Here is a 14,553-nt window from a genome sequence, read left to right as displayed (position 1 = left end):
TTGAGTGCTTGAATATAGTCATTTGGCATAATTTTAGATATCCCTGAGTGTCTGACACCTCAACCCAGGGCTTACAACCTGATAAAGGGTATATAAGATATATCTAGCCTTAAGTAAAAGAAGAGACATGCTAAAAAGTCCAAACTGGTACCAGACAGTTATGATTAGGTGCAGTAGTCTATTCTGAAAAGATAAAAAAAAAAAAAAAAAATAGGATGGGAAATGCTAAGCTTCATCCTTTTTTCACATTAACAAAAGCAAGAATGTACGCTTTGCTTAGGACCAGACGACAAAACCTCAAGTCAGATGGGTTTCCGAATTCCAACAAAACAAAATATGTACCCCTTCAATTTATGTTTTGTTTCTCATAGGCTTCAAATGGCATGTGAAACATGACCTTACCTCAGCCATATCAGCTCTTTGTCCCTCATGCATCCCACTGTGTTAGATAAGAACATATACTTCATATTTTTAAATGTTCGGAACTTCCAAACAAAATCTTTTCCATGGTCCCATAATGCTATTCACTGCAAGATTTATGTAATTTTTTTCAGTAAGCTATTATATTTCCATTTTTCAGATTTTTTTTACAATAAATTATCCAATTTAATAACTGTACATTTGCAACATAACGTTGAAACTTTATGAAAATACTGTTTCATAAAGCAATTTCTGCCTACAGTTGTAGTCAAAGAAGTTTGTACCTCACTTCTGACTGAGCGTTCCATTCAGAACTACTTAACGTTTTAGTAGCTCGGCTCTAGAACTAAGATTGTTTAAAGAAGCACAAGAAGTTAAATAACAGATTCTTTTGCAAAGAGTCAATAATTCAATGAAGTAATTATCTAATTATATCTTTCTTTCAACTTCAATATCTGGAGGAGGAAAAAAAAATATTTCTCTTTTTTTACCCAAGCAGTTGACAAATGCCTTGGGAAGGTGCTGACGGGCATTTTGTAAAAATATGTATTCAAAAGTTATACTTCCTCCAACAAAGCAAATCTTTGCAAAGAACATCTGCTATAAATTTTCTGTGTCTAAATTGTAGAGTGCTAACTGAAAGAGTTGATTTTTTCTCATCTGCCAATAGCAAAGTCCTTGAACCTACATAGTTATTGTGTTGTGTGAACCTACATGGTTATGTGTTGTATAAGTTACAGTCATGCTTACACACCTGCACATCTTCAGACAAGCAAGGCTCCTGGAACATGCATTAAAAATACATCCATGACAACCAAACTTCTGCTTTTGTTTGTTGCCTGATTGCTCTCTCTCTCACTGAAATTTCCCAACCAGCTTGACCTGAAATAGTGAGGGAAGAGCGGAAAAAAATTAATGATGAATAATTGCATTGTTTAGAATCTGACGTTCCCAAACTAATAAAGTCTTTAGAAAAAGTGGTAGTAAATATTCCAGTTTTCAGTGTCTTTACAACATCACTGAAATGATGTGTAATATCAAAAAATTGCTTTCAGTAAATTGGCAATGGCACCCAGTGAATCTTATATAACCGTCTGGGTTGTGAAGAATAGTTGTTTGAATGCCAGCGCGTTCCCAGATTGTGTCAGGCCCTCTTTTCATGGCTGAAAAGAAATACTCAGAGTTTTTCCCGTCAAATGAAAATAAGCTGATATTCTTAATCTTTTCATTAATGCTAGATAACCAGGAGCTACAGAGAAGATTAGCTGAACTTCTTCATGTTAACTATTGAAAGACTCTGCTGTTTCAGTCCCAGAGCTAAATATGATCCATAACATAGAATCTGAAACAAGGAGGAGCCAGCCTGTCAAGAGTCATCTACTGTACAATTCATTTAATGTAATCCTTTCAACAGCTATGCTGCTAAAGACAGGCCAGCCATGTTGCATTTTAAAAGGACTATTTTTGCAGAATAGTGTTGCCGAAAGCATTTCCTGTTCTTATCACTCCTTCAGCAGTATGTCTGGAGCTCATTACCAGTAGCCCCTACTTTTAATAGTCGATCTTTTACAAAAAGATGTTCATTCATGCTTTCTCCCCTCATCCCCACTGATTTGCCTTGTGAACTGTCTGACGATATATCACTGCTGCACTGATTCATTTAGTAAAACACAGACTTATTCACGTCTCAAGAAAATATGTTGAACAAAAGGCAATTTCTTAGACCACCCACTCTCTGAAAAGCTTCTGTGTCTTGCAGATAGAAGTATTCAAAGATGTTGAAGAAATTCATTTGCATCTTATTATTTAATGTTTGTTAACTAATTAAGTGGCTATGTTGAAAAGCCATACTATGGATATGTTTTGTTTTTCTTCCATTGAAAAATATATACTAAGAACATTTGGTAACAATTCTATGTGTATTTGTTCTATGCTGATGGCCCCTATGTGCTGTTCCGCATGAGAATATTAAATTAACTTTAGTATCATAAGAATAAAATCAAAAGAATAAATGCAAAACATTATGGAAGCTTCAAGGATAAAACTAAATTCATAGAAAACGTCTTGGAGAAGTGTATGAAGATAAACTATTGAAAGAGATTCTGTTATATGGTAGAGAAGGGAGTTTACGAACCAAGATGTCTCTTTCTAGACCACATAGTCTTATTGATAGGACAACATGAACTGAATTTCTGAAGTAGTTATGGATAATCAAAAGCAAAATAAAATGAAAAAATATATATTTTCAGTGAAAATGTAGGTCAGCAGAAAGTGCAAGCATGTGCCTATCTTGAAGCACAAAAATCGTCTGCCTACACAAACGCTGCATTTCACATTTCTCAGCCACTGGACTCAAAACTCTGCTCCTGACCATTAACTTCAGAAAATGTAATAACCTGAACCCATGTCCACACCTGCTGACTTCGGTAGCAAGAGTTTTCAAGGAAAATTTTCACAGAGGAGACCTTAAATCCGTTCTCACTGACAGCTGGTAGAATTTGCATGCCTGCCTTCTGGCTGCTTGGGTGAGCTGGAAATCAGACACAAGGAAGTTATACTCTCATATTCTTCATGAGGCACATAGTTTTCATGCCAAAATTAAAGTAGAAATTTCTCAGTTACTTATCAAAATTAATGTCTGGAAGAGTCTATATATCTTTCCATTGGCATCACACTCTTCAAATTCATCCAATGACTTCTCTAACTCTTCATGTCCTTGGACAAGCAGGCTGTTGGTCATTGCACACTCTCTGCCAGCCCTTGGAGGAGTGACTGGATCTGACTATGTGATGCACTATTTCAGCAAACTAATACAGCAGTAAATTACTTTTTTTTGTCAGCATAATTTTCTGATCATTTAATGAGATGAACCTAAATGCAGTGCAGAGGCTGACAGAACAAGCAGAGATGACATGATCAAGGATGAGAGGTACACTGGCCCCACAAAAACCATCAGCTGAATTGCCTCATCTGTGGAATTCAAGCTTGTATTTAATGACTTAGACAATGAAGATGAACACAATACTGAATGCAAGTCTGGCACATAGGAATTTGATCTCTACTCTTGTATATAAAATTGGAAAAAAATGCTGAAAAAAGAATACATTGTAAAATTGTGACTTCTAAGACTCCAATCCCACAGGTAGTTATCCACATCCTTACATGTCCCTCTATACTCTAAGTGACTCTCCCAGGAGCATGTTGCTGCTAAGAGAAATACTGCAATCAAAGTCATATATGCCATGTAAGAATGTATGAAATATCAGGATGTATCTCTAAGTTGTGATCAAAAAGCAGGTGAAAATAACATATTTTCTATTTTAGATTTATATCTTTCTGTGAAATACCTTTTAAGCATTATCAATAATTGAAAATGAAGGAAGTGCTCATAAATTAATGATAGTCTTGAAGAAGTGAAGGCTACAGTGTTCAAAAGTGAGAGGTCTCACGTATACTTGTTACTGCAGGGTTAAGAATAAAATAATTACTTCCTTAAATAATCTAACTAGATGGTTGGGTTGGGTTTTTTTCCAGTAATCAGCAAGTAGTTACTGTAAATAGACATAACTGTACTGCTACTTTTATGCATTATAAAATCTAGACAAGTGCTGTATTCAGGAATTCCCCAATACTAGCTCTGCAATCTGAATTTCTAAGTCAAATTCTGACTTCTCAAATACTCATTTTGCATTTACATAAATATATGCCCAATCAACTTAACTGAAATACCTGTTTTCTTACATTGTAGTATTGCAGTGTAACTTTTTTTTTTTTCTCTAGGGCATTCTCAAGGCAGGGAAGTTAGCATACTGTAAACCAGAAGGCCAATAAACAGTCCAGTAGCTGCTTCTGACCTCTCCTTCCTTGTGACAATTTGAAAGCCAACTGCTCTAGTCTGTCTTCAGCACATGTTGCAGGAATTTGGAAGAAAATAAAAGGGAGGCAAAATGCTAAGTAGAATGCCAAAGTTATGATCCCCAGACTTTCCCCACTATCAAGGGGCAGGGACACCTAAAAACAGTGTCTAAGGGCAAGAATTCTCATTTTCCCTCCTTGCTAGTAATAGCCTAATGCTGTCACTATGCTAGCCAAAACCAAATAAGCCTCTTTTCTTGACAACTCAGTTTCAACTCAGATTAGTTTCTGGACCCACTTTAGCATGTAGCCATGCACTTGCTAATGTTGGCACAGGGCAGGAAGAAGTGGAGGAGCAAGAGGGCAGGGCTGCCTTTTCCAGGGGTACTGTACTGTACATCCTAGTTTGCTCACACTATTCTTGTGTGAACAAGTCTTGGCCCTTAATTTCCTTCTTTTCTTAGTTATTGTTACTGACCCACCCAGTCATACAAGTGAGAAAAGGATTAGGTGCACATTCTGGGTCCATTCAAAGCAATGGAAAAATCCACAATAAGTTTTATTAATAGAGAATTGTGAATATTTTATATCACCATAGATTAAAAGAACTGGACTGTGATTTAATAATTATATTTTTAAACATTTTTGATTATGCCATACTTGAAGCACAAATGTTAAGATACTTCAAGAAACATTTTTCTGTGCTATTTCTATCACAAGTGCCAAATATTTTACAAGTTCATTATTTCCTAGTAAAAGGAGTTTGAATAATTTTCTTACAAACATTGATATTTCTTAGCAATAGGAGTTTTAAAAGTTTTCATGTATATATTACTTTATTTCTTAATTAAAGGAATTTGAAAGTTTTCACATAATCATTACAGTTTTTCAGAGCTTATTCCAAAACAAATGCTTAGCACTGAGACCACCAAAAAATTAAAAAAGGAAAAGCAAAAACATTCTTAAACTTACACACTTCAAAGTAATTTTGCTTTAAATCACTATAGCCTGAAACAAGTCTGTCTCTTTCAGTGTGAGAGGAATTACACCCTGCATATTCAGACATGTTACAGGATATGTACATCATGAGAGAGTGTTTAAACCACTGCTTTCTCTTCTTAAAATGTACCTTTGGCTTTTCCCAAACCACTGTGTTTTACATTATTTTTTTATGTCATACGAATTAACTAAAAATACTCAAAAACTTCCTGATTTTGAACCTCAATAAACTTTAAATGAAACAGACAAAAGTTCTGGATCTACAACAGAAGCTGAAAGAAATTAAATTTAGGCCTGCTTTTTTTTCCTCAGTTTTGATGCAGGTTTGGTAAAAATCTTATTTTCAGTCAAATCTCCTGTTTTTGCTTGCTCATTGTTTTGCCTGGATTACTAACGCATCACCATGAATTTGCATACTACACTCCTCTTTGTGATTTTTTAAAGCAAATTTTTTTTTTTTTTTTGCAAACTATGAAACTAAGCCATTCTACTATCAAATGTATGCATGAATTTGTCTTTTGTCAATTTGCTTCATTTTAATTCACAGCAGTATAAGAATTGCTGAAAGAATATACTATACTACATGGTACTTATAAATTCCATTTAATCAAAGAGCTTGTACTGAACACATTTTCATCCCATGAGTCTTGACTAGCTTATTTAAAAGTCAGTCTACAGGTCCATGTGATGTGACTAATATAAAAGGTAAAGCTGTGTTTAAGAAAAACAGCATGCTAGGAAAGTACAAAGAAAAAAAAAATCCCATTGGCAGAGATCTCTTGTGTTTGGAAGCTGATTTTCCCATTTCTGTCTGGGAACAGTGTTGGAAATGAGGTTCAAAGTAGCAAGGCAAGTACATAATGTTAAAAAGCATTAGTTTGTACAGCAATTCTTACTGGGTTTTGCCCTTCAGTTGTGCCTCTGAGAAAACAAATTGAATTTCCTGATTTCAAATGGCAAACTCTGCTATTACATACTTTGTGATTTCAAAGAGCATCTGTCATCACACAAAGACAAATACATTTCTCAGAGAAACATCTGGTGCTTTTTTAAACAAGCCCCAGGCCAGGTCTGCGCAATGAATGAAATATGTACTATAGATAGAGTGTTATTTAGTGTTGCTTTTCATTTAATCAACTGTGTGTGGAATGTTTGTATTGCATTAACTATCTCTAAAATACTGGCCTTCCTACCACTTTGGTAAATTCTTGCTTTAAAAAAAAAGTTGTGTTTTGAGTAGTAAATCAGCTCTATTTGATTTCCGAGTTCTTTGCAGCGTATCTATGGGAAAAGCAAAAAACACAGGAGTAAGCTCTGTTCACTTGGTTGTCTAAGGTTACAACTGAGCAATGAATATACATCCAACTCCACCCCTAGAATGAGCTAATATCAAGATCTGTATTGTAGTTCAGAAAAGAATACATTACAGGCTAATCAGCATTATCAGTAACCATGAAGTCCCATTTTTTAGATTGATTGTTTCCATGAATACTGCATGCTGTGACAGCATGCAGTAGTAGGGTCCAGATAATGTTCTTCTAATGAGGTGTCTCACATTCATTTGTAACGTTGCTCTTATGACAAATTTCAGAGCAGTAACGCCTCTTGAAGAGCTCCTTGATTGCCTTGTGGTTAAGCTTTGTCCTGTCTTATACCTGACCATTCTCTCACAGTAAATGTTAAAGAGAAATTAAAGATGAAAGCTGAAAAGAGACAAAAGCAGCACAAGGTGGAGAGGAGGTGAGGAAATATCTTGTCCAGATCATGCAGAATAAACATAATTAGAGATTTATACCTGGACAGGCACTTCCCACTTTTCTTAAAATGAATAGGCTGTGCTCTGGTTTTGTCTCTGTCTATTGCCCCTGTTGGTCTGTTGTTCAGTACTGATCCAAACAACTTCAAATTCTAGTTTCGAGATATGCTGTAGGCATGTCTCACTGTGTAACTCCTTGGATTCACACATTCAACAGGCAGAACTACTGTTACCTTGTCCTTTCTTCACTGTTGGAAAAGGACTGCGTTTAATCATCACTCCCTGCTTTCACATCCTGCTTTTAGGTGAATGGTTCAGCAGAGAAAAATGCAATGAGCACAGTAATGTAAATATTCTACTTAGATTTGGAGGACAAGAAAACAAAATAGCAAGTATGCATAAATAGATAAGTCACAAAGCCCCAGAAAATACTGAATGGCAGAATCAAGCTTGGTGTATGTCTACAGTCAAAACAAAACAAAACAAAACGGACAAACAAGGCCTCAGAACACATAAACAAATAATTGGAACTCAGATACAAATATCTACTGCTAGGCAATGTAACATGCTTTCCATTGAAGTGTCTTTTGCAATAGTGTCTGCAAATTTAAACTTTTAAGCCAGCCCTCAATTTCATTATGGGTAACTGTCAACTAAAAGTAATTTTGGAATGAATGGAAACTGTTGTCCTTAAGGGCATAAAATAGTCTCAGGGTTAGGGGTTAGAGAGAAACTTTTGTGAATAGAAAATATTCCACACAAGCACCTGTACATACTGATGTACATTATTCTGAAAGAAAATATGTCAATTTTGGACTGAACATTGGATGCAGAGAATTAGGGAAATACTTTGGGTGTTAAAGAGCTTTCTTATCCTCTACAGATGGGAAAAGAAATGCAGTGGACATCAAATATTTCTTTTGAACTAGACTCTCTGTGTTAGCACAGCAATTTAGGAAGAAAGATATTCCTTTAGGAAGACAAAGGCAGCCATGCAAGCAGTATTGTATAGCACACATTCAACAGTCAACTCAAATTACAAAAGCCTTTCCATTGTCTAAGCAAAGATTGCAGTGGTTGAACCAATGCCAAGTTTTGGGCTGACAGATTTGGGTGGGCATTAGTGGCAGCAAGCTATAGTGCTTTTTAAGACAAATTGGGTACCAGATGCTGAAAAGGTTTGCCATCACTGATCTGAGTTACTTCATTTCAAACATAATGGCCATTAGCCCAGGAATGTATGATAACACGTCTAGAATGAAACAGTTATTCTCTGCTCTCAGGAACTGTGTGAATATTTAACGATGGCAAACAGGACTGCCACAGCAGGCTGCTTGCCCTAAGCACAGAATTCTAGCTGGTGCTGGCATCAAAGCTAATCCTCTAGCCTGCACCCTCAGGCACATTCCCTGCTCCTACAACCCACTTATAAAGGTTGCAACCAGAAGAACTGCAGTCCTGCTCTGTACTTGCCATTTGGGTCCTACATGAGGATGACACATGGATTAGAGACGTGCAAGAGATTTTATCCTTCCAAGAAGGTCTGTTCCTCGCTCCCTTTGCCTTCCTCCCGTGCAAATGGTTCCTTCAACCCTCATCCTTCAGGCAGCTGCAACCGTGATCTCTTCTGATACGACAGTTGTCTCTGTCCAGTGGTCTTGGTATAAAATTAACCTATGATCAAAATAAAAATTCCCTTCTCACGCTATATCTGAAGTTTGAATTCCGGTTCAGTTATAGTTCAGACAAATTCAATAATACAAATGAAATAACAAAATTACTTAATTTCCTTGATGTTGTCCCCATAATGTAAAGTTATAAAAATAAACAAAAGGTTAACTAGGTTGAGTTATTGCCCAGAGTTATGGATGGCTGCATAATATGGATATAAAAAAAGGTGATGGGGGGAATCTAAAGTGCACAAAGCTACAATTATTTTGCTTTTAATTAATGTAAAGATAGGAAATATCACAGAGTAGAAAAAATAACAGCAGTCCAGCTTTATTTTAAACCTTTAAGACATCCCACAAATGTATAGCTGTAGGTATAAAAAGCCACTTATGTGTTTTTATACGTGTGTACTTCTTGGAATAGTGACTATTGTGTGATTTCTCCACTATTTCCACGGATACCAGGTTAAGCTGAGGAATACAGTAGACCAAATAACATCCCAGTATAGACATAATCAGGGAGATTGTGATAATCTAAATAAAACTCTCCCTTTGTATTGAATAGAGCTTGATGTAAAATTATTTTAAGCCTTTCCTTCAAAAAGTTACCTCCTGTGCAATGTTTCCGTGTGTCAGCAGCGCAGGGTAAGTACTGCTATCAGGGGCCTGTGAGCTGTGCAATGGCAGGGACAAGCAGCACCTTGTCAGTGGCTCAGGAGGTTTGGGCCAGCAACACTGAGACAAAGGAAGCTTTGGAAGAGCTTTGGGGGAACATCAGTGTCCCTCTCACCACTGCAACACTCAAGCACACTGCAGGGCTTCTCTGGGGCAATTTGTTAATGCTGACTTGTTAATTAGTTTGTTCTGGTTTATCCTTGACATGTTACAATATTATTATTGTTACTGTAGAAGAAATGCAGCATAGAAAGACAGAAAGTAGAAAACCAAGGCAACAGGACTCTACTTGAAGCCAAACAAGTGGAGAAAGGAGCTGAATGTGGTGAAAGCCAGCAAGTCAACAGACAGTCCTCAGAGTTGGTTTGATGTGGGGACAGAGCATCTGGAGAGTACAAAAAATTTTTGCAGTGTGATTTTCAGCAAAGAAGGAAGAAGAGGGGAGATTATAGGAATGAAACTAAGACATGAATGTTTTCTTATACTAAGGTTTGGGATTTTTTTTTAAATCCCTTTAATTTCCTCATTCTTTATTACTGGCAGAGTGTGGGCTTATACAAAGTTTTATACAGTTCAATGACTAATGTGCGGTAGGTATGTTGAAAGATATTTCTTTTGTCTTTTTAACCAGAAATTGACCTCGTGGGAGTATATCTCCCACAATGCCCATCAATAAAAATGAGAAGTTATGGACATGTTGCAACAAAACATGATTGTCACTGACAAAAATTATTACTCAAGGAACAACAAAATATGCTGATATACACTCTATATATACCAATACTTCATACTTTCTACACTTTAATATGGTTTACACACACTAATAGTTATAACTGCTTAAAATAAAAACTATCAACCATACTTACTCTAGGTTCAAATTTCATATTGACAAAACTGTTTCATTATTACAACTGGTTGAGATACTGCTTTCCCTTGAGTACTGCCATTAAGACTATAAAATCTATTTCCATCATATTTTATTTAAAACATTAAATTTTTGTAAGAAGCGTTTTTTGGTATATTACTTTTCCAGAAGCTCTTATTATTAAATGGAGAGAAAATCTATTATTGAAAAAAGAACTAATAACCTTACTCAGTTAATAGCTAGACTGAGATGGCAAACAATAAAGTCCTCACCTAAGGGATTGAGATGTTAAGCAGCCATTTATATGCATAAGTTTCCAAACTGAAATACAACAGCCTACAGCTACACAAGGGGTGACAAAATACAAAGTCATTGCAAATAAAACTAAAATTTACATTAAATTAATCCCACAGTTGAATTCTGTTGTTCAACTGTTTATGTTAATTTGTTTTAGTTTGATAAGATCAACTGTTTAAAATGGATTAATACAGTCATGGGAAGAGGTATACAACAAACAGAAATGATGTAATAAAGTTAACTCTAAAAAGCAAATGACCTTCTTGCTTCTTATTGTTTCTCTCTTTCTTGAACATACAAATACAGATGCAAAAACATCAAAATTTAAAAATAGCCAGACAAAGGAAAACAGGTAACATAGCCAAGAATCATAGAATTGTAGTATAGTTCAGGTTGGAAAAGACCTTAAAGATCATCGAGTTTAACCATGACCTAACCATACTACCCTAACAACCCTCCACTAAATCATGTCCCTGAGCACCACATCCAAACAGTTTTTAAACACGTCCAGGGATGGTGAGTCAACCACCTCCCTGGGGAGCCTATACCAGTGTTTAACAACCCTTTCTGTAAAGAAGTGTTTCCTGATATCCAACCTAAACTTACCCTGGAACAACTTTAGGCCATTTCCCCTCATCCTGTCACCTGTCACCAGTGAGAAGAGACCAACCCCGCTCTCACTGTAAGCACCTGTCAGATATTGGAAGAGAGCAATAAGGTCTCCCCTCAGCCTCCTTTTCCCCAGACTGAACAGCCCCAGTTCCTTCAGTCTCTCCTCGTAGGGCATATTCTCCAAGCCCTTCACAAGCCTTGTTGCCCTTCTTTGGACCTGCTCCAGCACCTCAATGTCCTTTCTGTACTGAGGTGCCCAAAACTGAACACAGTACTCAAGGTGAGGCCTCACCAATGCTGAGTACAAAGGCAGGATGTAGAAGAGATTTACAAGCATGTACTCAATCTCTGTTTCAAATTAAGAATTAAGAAATTAACGGTGCATAATAAAACCCTCAAATGCTCCTGTAAGCTAAGACAAAAAATGTTTTCTACAATCCAAAGCCAAATGCAGGCAAGCACACACTGCAATGGTGACACTCAGAAAATACAATTTCCAACCTTTTGTTTATATAGTTAAGCAAACATCATTACTCTCACTCTAAACCTGGGGAAATGAAGCTCAGCATGATAGGGATGGGAAGAGAAGGGAGCCAAATTTTCCTTTCCTCAGATAGCAGCTTCGAAACATTTCCTGCTGTGCTAGGTTATGACACTCTGCGAGCCTACAGGCAGCCACAGAGCCAGCCAGCAGAACGGCCATAGTAGGACCAACCCATCCTAGCCCTCCACTGTCTTCCCTGGATTTCCCTACCTAATCAAGGAGTGCATGAATTTGCCTTCTTATGCCTTTTTTTTCCTCTCTGTTCTACATAGATTTCCTTTGACAGTAGATCCAGCAGCTAAGTCTTTCCTATTATTTAAACATATCCCACTGTTTCTCTTTTCAGTTCATCAGTTTTTCTTCTCCTGAAAGGTCTAAATTCTTTTTATACTTTTTGAAAATGTCTCACTTTGGCAGTTATGACCTTTTGATCTTCCATAGATATTCAACTCTCCATGTCTTTTTTTTTTAATGTATACATATATATATATATATATATATGGAGGAATCATGTTGCTCAGCTTCAGTTAGTACTGCTCACCCTCACATTTAAACTCCCAGCACGACTGGGGCTTTTGCTTTAGCAGATATTTTCTAAAGCCTTAATCAACACATGGCATCTCTCAACACATTAAAACAATTCATAATTTTATCATGTCAGCCAAAACTTTCCATCTGACCATAGAAATCTTTCACCAAAAAAATCCAAGAAATCCCAACGAAGAAAACAGAAATAATTTATAACACGCATTTTGCTCCTGTTGCACTTGAGACTACTTTTATCAGTTATCCCGGAAAATGACTGCTCCTAGCATGTAAGTACTATTCAGTCATGCATCAGATGTGTAAGACATATATCATGGAACCAAAAAAATCATTTAGTATAACATATTTTTAGAGTCTTTGGAAACTCTTTAATTCTTCTGAAGAAGAATAAAGTCTGCTCTGTTTTGGTTCAGTTAGATCAGATAGTCTATTTTTCCATACTTGTTTTTCTTAACACAAACATGTTACAGACACCACTTAAGAAATCACAGTTGTTTCTAGTTAATACCAATTTTAGTACATAGTTGTGGCTGAAAAGCTTCTGGTTTTATATTATTCAAAACTTAACTATACACTTCATCAGTGGTTCAAAAAGGTAGATCAAACTTCAGAGCACAATCACTTCAGTAGCGTAAAATTTACCAGGTACTTTTTGAGTAACAGTATTTATAGAGTACTGACATGACTGCAGTGTTGAAGTGTACCACAGTTAACTGGTCCTGTAGCTTAAGACTAGCTAAGGAAGTATGGTTACTTAGTGGAATTGTTTCCTCTCTTTATTCTCCAAAAAATTTCTTTTTACCAACCCACGGTGTCCCATAAAGACCATTTAACTTGCTGTCCTATAGTCTTGTTCAGCATTTTAGCTTTGCTTTTTCAGAAAGCTCATCACTTAGTCAGGTGAGAAATTATTTTTAGAAACGTGCACATGGAGTTTCTTCCAAAGATCTCTAAAACCAAACTTGAGGAGAAAGTACACTATAGATATTTGTTTTAAAAAAAGTGAATCAGTAATTAACATATCTTCTGCTGTTTTTGTGAAGCTTGGGAGGCACTGCCAATCAGAGCAGAAGGAATAGCAAAAAAAAAAAACTAGTTTGGGAACAAAATGATCATCAGCTAGTCATTCCTCAAATTTGCATGGGGAGGAAATGCTACAAAGCATCTTGTGACTAAAAGAAAAAAATAAGTTTCTGTAGCGACAGATGCATTTTTGGCAGGACATCACAAAAATAATTCTGCAAGAACTCATGTGCATTCAAGATATTTCAAAACCTGAATTTATAGCAGAATGAAGAAGCTCCAATCACACAAAGCGTAACACAGAAAATCTTGATGGTGTATGTTAGCACTTTATCACCTGCTGCTGTTACTGTAATGTGCACCATTCTGCTCTTCATAGGTACAGGCAAGAATTTTAAATTTTGTGCAAATAAAGTATGCCATTTTTAATGCAGAGAACACCACAGGCATAAGGATGGAAAGATTGATTTAATTTTTTTATTGCTAGCATTGCTGTGCATTTATCTATGATATTGTTTGCATTAAAGACTGGTGCACGTTGCAACAGCTCTGTCGTAAATGTTTACTAAATTCCCCACATTGAGGTACACATAGACATTGCACCCAGATACCTGCATTGCACAAAGTTCAACCTACATGACCATGTATGTTTTCAATTAAGAAGATATAGATTTCTGAATCTCCATCACTAAATCCTTTGCTGGCATAAACTTTTGTCATTCCAAAGACTAAACAACTCAGCTTAGCAAGAAGTTCTTCCTTCACTAAGCCATGTTTGTTTTGTTCTTTTGCTTTTTGTTTTTTGTTTTTTTTTTTTTACAGAGGAGTATATCCTGAATAAACATAGAAGACTGATGATAAACAGGAATACGAGATACTGAAACAAAATACACAGCAATTACACCTTTTATCAAAACATTGCTAAGCTTGATACCTTGGAAGATCTGTCTCACTCTAAATTTAGGATCAATGTAAACTAAGGAAATAAATAAGTAAATAAACTAAAAAATATATTGTTCCATTCTCTTCAGAGAAGCTGGTTGAGACTACTCTAAATTGTATGAATTAATCAACTTTAAAGGTACCTTATGTCAAACTGCTTATTATAGAGCATCAGAGGTTTAAGCATCACCAGATGCATTACCTAAGTACTGCTATGCACACACAATGACAGTGCATGAAGTTTCTGATATCTACCAAGGTAAGTCGCCCTGGTCCTTGTCATAAAATACAGCATCTGTCACATGGATTTTACACTGTTGTCTGAAGGCCTTGCAAATACAGACAGATC

General features: G+C 36.2%; 1 long non-coding RNA gene across 13 annotated transcripts in view; it reads right to left on the bottom strand.

Moving 5' to 3' along the window:
• The window catches only part of LOC116216748 (uncharacterized), a 161,857-nt gene that overhangs the window by 36,718 nt on the left and 110,586 nt on the right, over positions 1-14,553 (bottom strand). For 10 of the 13 annotated variants that reach the window (XR_014883870.1, XR_014883866.1, XR_014883872.1 and 7 more), the window contains one exon: positions 1,175-1,302. The exons of the other annotated variants lie outside the window; for them this stretch is intronic. This is a non-coding gene — a long non-coding RNA (uncharacterized LOC116216748). The remainder of the gene's footprint in view (positions 1-1,174; positions 1,303-14,553) is intronic. 13 annotated transcript variants of the gene reach the window in all.

This window comes from Meleagris gallopavo, chromosome 6 (genome assembly GCF_905368555.1).
Source record: "Meleagris gallopavo chromosome 6, MGAL_WU_HG_1.1, whole genome shotgun sequence".
NCBI classification, from domain to species: Eukaryota; Metazoa; Chordata; class Aves; order Galliformes; family Phasianidae; genus Meleagris; species Meleagris gallopavo.
Note: the sequence above shows the minus strand (reverse complement) of the source record. Positions and strands in the feature narration are given on the sequence as shown.